Here is a 4,303-nt window from a genome sequence, read left to right on the forward strand (position 1 = left end):
TTTAAAAAAAAATGAAAAATGAAAAAACTCTGGGTTCACCAGCTGCTGCAGTGGCCTCGAGGCTTTGGGGGGCTTGTGGAAGAGCCCCCCACACAGTGTGGGGCAGTGGGGAGACAGTGGGGATTGCCCCCCTGCTGGGCAGGAGCCAGCGAGTCCAGGGTTTTTTGTTCTTTTTTAAGGGCTGGATGCTGGGGTGGGAGGGCAAACCACGGGGGGGCTAGGACAGTGGGCAGGGGTTGGGGGGGAGAGCCTCCCTCCCTGGCACGGGGCAGTAGGGATTGCCCCCTGCCTGGCAGCATCCAGTGAGTGCGGGCTTTTTTTTTCCTAACAGCTGGGAGTAGGGGCAGGCAGGGCAGCCATTGAAAGCAGGTGGGGGATGGGGCCTGTGTGATTCAGAGATTTGGCTGCAGCCGAATCGATTTGGGACAGTGATTTGAATCACCAAATCGAATCACCGTCCCCCGAATTGTGCGATCCGAAGCAAATACTAGCCACTTTGCACGAGCCTACAGAGAATGTATTATGATCCCCTCTTCGGTTTTTCCATCTCTGCCTTGACTGCCATCACCAGACAAGCTGGAGGAGTATCCTAGAGCAGGACCACTTTGCTTAGCAGAAAGTTAATATTCTCCCTGCCAACATCCGATAACCTGTCCTGGCTGCCAACTTCAGTGACAAACCCTCACAGGCCTGTTTCCACAACAAATGTGTTCCTTCGTATTCCCAAGTTCCAGTTAGTTTTACCTGCATCTACCCAGGTTGTCTTCAGAGAAGTCTTAGCAGAACTTCCCAACTACTGAGCACAGGGCGCAATCCTTCCTGTTACGTTACTTCGTTTTGATGCCAAAGTCCTCAACCATTTCATTCCATGCTTTGTGAACAAGAAAGAGGTTTGCATTCCTGCTGCTTGTTCCACTGAAGACAAAAATCAGTCGTCACGAGGTGCCCTTTGCCTAAAGCATAGCTTGATGCATGGTAGCAACAAGAATTTGGAACAAAAATCAGGTGCATCACACACTGCTGCTCTTCATAAGATTTAATCTGCCGTGATTAGGAAACCTTGCATGAGAACAATCTAGAAAAGGAAATGGAAAAAGATAGGGCCCCGTTACAAATCTTTCCACAGAATTCTTGCTTAAATGGTTTTCCACTGCTGCTTATATGTCCTGCTTGGTAATCTAAGCAGCCACTTCCCGCTATTAATCTTCTTTCTTTACAATGAAGTGAATGAAAAGATTAGTCTGGCCTCACAACAGCCATTTTTTCCAGGAGGCGGCGGCCAAGAGAGTGGGAGAAATGTGAAGGTGGATGAAATGTTGAAGAGTTGAGGAACATACACGAGAAAGGGTTGGCAGGGGTGGAAATATAAAGCAGAAATACAGAAGAACGGAAGCAGCTAGAGGGCTGCTGTGCAAATACCTAACAGGACAGTATGGAAATGAAAACAGACCGATACATACTGACAAGAAAGGAACAAAAACCATCCCACTCCTGCTTTGTAGATTGAAGAGCGACTATCAGCATCTGCTCCAAATCTGGACAGAATTAACTGGCTGAAAAGCTGCAAGTGGGTCAGACCAGCTCTTGCCAATGTCAGCACATGTTTTCCAAGATATATCAACTTTGCAGTTTGTTTCAAGGACCATTCCTTTTTTAAATCCTTTATTCTGGGCAACAAAAGCCATTCAAAACCCAATCAGAAGGCAATTCTGATTGTGTGCTGTACCCTGAAGAGCTGGAAAAAGGCAACACCTGTTGCAAACAGATTATTTATACTGAAAACTAGTTTAATGTGGTTCATTATTAAACAGAGTAAGTGATAAACAACTACCATGGAAGGCTGCAAGCTTACCAAGTGTGTGGTGTTTATGCATGTGGATGTTGTAGGGATGTGAGAACAGAGTTGTGGAAGTAGGAGGACAATGCAGCTGTGAAAAGCTTCCTGAGAAAGCTTTTCCTAATATCTAACCTAAACTTTCCTTGCTGCAACTTGAGCCCATTGTCCTGTCAAACCACCCTGCAGGGGGTTGAAGGCTGCTATTAAATCCCCTCCATTTTGTCTTCTCCAGACTAAATAAGCCCAGGCCCCCCAGCCTCTCCTCATAAGTCATGTGCCCCAGTCCCCATACCATTTTTGTTGCCCTCCACTGGACTCTTCTCCAATCTGACCCCATCCTTTCTGTAGTGGGGGGCCCAAAACTGATCACAATACTCCAGATGTGGCCTCACTGGTGCAGAATAGAGGGGAATAATCACTTCCCGCAGTTTGCTGGCAACGCTCCTACTAATGCAGCCTAGGATGCCGTTAACCTTCTAGGCAACAAGGGTGCACTGTTGACTCATATCCAGCTTATTGTCCACTGTAACCCCCAGGTCTTTTTCTGCAGAGCTGTGGCTTAGCCAGTCAGTCCCCAGCCTATACTGGGGCATGCGGTTGTTCCATCCTAAGTGCAGGACTTTTCACTTCTCCTTATTAAGCTTCATGGAGTTTACTTTTGGCCCAATCCTCCAATTTGTCTAGGTTGCTCTGAATCCTAGCCCTACCCTCCAGCATATCTGCTGCTCCCCACAGCTTGGTGTCATCTGCAAACTTGCTAAGGGTGCACTCTATCCAAGCAAGGTCCCAAGTCAACATGTCAATTCAGTTGCAGATTTGCACTATGCCTTGCTTAGGTCTGAGAGAGGAGGGGGCACAGCGAGAGAACAAGTGCACAATGGGGATTCTGGGATAGTGGAACAAATGATCAAGAGTCGTTTCCAGCCAATACAAATTAGAGAGGCTACAGAGCAGCTTTAATTGGGTTTTCCCCAGCATTGGGATGGAACATAAAAGCAATCATTTGCACTGCCCCAGTGCTGAATCCAGCTTGTCATGATCCAGTGACTGACCCCAAATGTAGCTTTTGGGATCTGCCATATTAAATAGCTTGTATGATGAAGGAAATTCTCATAACATATTGATATTAATCATACATTTTTGGCACTAGTTAAAGCAAAAACTTCAGACTGCTGAACTGCTTAATGAAGATGAAATTATTTGTTACTTGACATTTCAGTGCGAGTATAAATGAACTTGCTTATCATTGAAAAACTTGCAGTTGATTTATACAGGGAGATTTTTTTTTCAAGAACGTAGGAATGCAAATACAGTAAAACTATTTCTGAATCACTTATCTCAGTGATAATAGTAAGCGTCCAGTTATATTTGCATAGCTTATAGAAATGTTTCCTTCAGTAAAATAGTATAAAAGAGGCTTCAGATTATCCACTCTTTTTGTGGACTGTGGACTCTTTAAGCACTCTTTAATTTTTATATCTTCTTGAAGCCTGAACTCATCCCAGAACAAAACTTTATTTACACATTTAAGTCTAATATTAAACTGAAGTATGTGGTTGCAAACTGTCAATTTTTCTAACACTACACAGGACTCAGTAAAAGAGCACCATTGAAAAAACTTACATCACTATAGCCACTATTTGCACTTGCCCTCCTGCTTTGGGGAAATAAAAAGACCGGCTTCTATTAGATCAGTGATTCTGATCTCCTATGGCACTCTGTAGTGCCTTAAAATCAAGGGTGCTGTGGGACACTATGTAATGTTAGCACTGTTAGGTGTGTAAACACGATTCATAAGATGAACCCAGAGGCCACATCCAGATGAGCATGGCTGTGCAATATGTGGCACTGAAGGTACATCTGTGGTGCCACATAAGGCACATTCAGCTGTTCTCCATGCTGTCAGGGAGCAGCATTGGGGGTGGGGTGGAGGGGGAGGATTTGATCCCTGGATATCCAGGGGTCAAAACAAAACAAACAAACAAACAAACCAAAAAAACCCACCCCGCGCAAAAAATAGGTGGAGCAGTGCACACAGGGGCAGTGTGTGCACAAAAACGGAGCCATGCTCTGGCTGCCGGCCAGGTTCTGAGCAGCAGGATCATTGCAGCTGCATCCCCAGGTCTGCAGGACCCCAGATAAGACTGCTGGCCCCAGTCTCCCCTACCCCACATGGGGTAATCTGCCACATGCCAAAGGGCGTGGGGCACAGCCATTCCACAGGGGCAACTAGCAGCAGCACAAGGTGTGCTGCCACTAGTTGTCCCCAGGGAACCAAATGTCCATGCTCGTGTGGACGTGGCCAGAGATTTCAAATAGGAATTAAATAGCATTAAAAATATTCTTTCCTGTTGTGGTTTGTTGGAGTTCTCTGCAACAGGAGAATCACTCTATTTTTCTGTATTCATTAAATAGGTAAAAAGTAATAGCCAGCATTTTCTGGAGGGTGCTTAACAAGTCTAACAA

This window comes from Gavialis gangeticus, unplaced genomic scaffold (genome assembly GCF_001723915.1).
Source record: "Gavialis gangeticus isolate Ggan-Ray unplaced genomic scaffold, GavGan_comp1, whole genome shotgun sequence".
NCBI classification, from domain to species: Eukaryota; Metazoa; Chordata; order Crocodylia; family Gavialidae; genus Gavialis; species Gavialis gangeticus.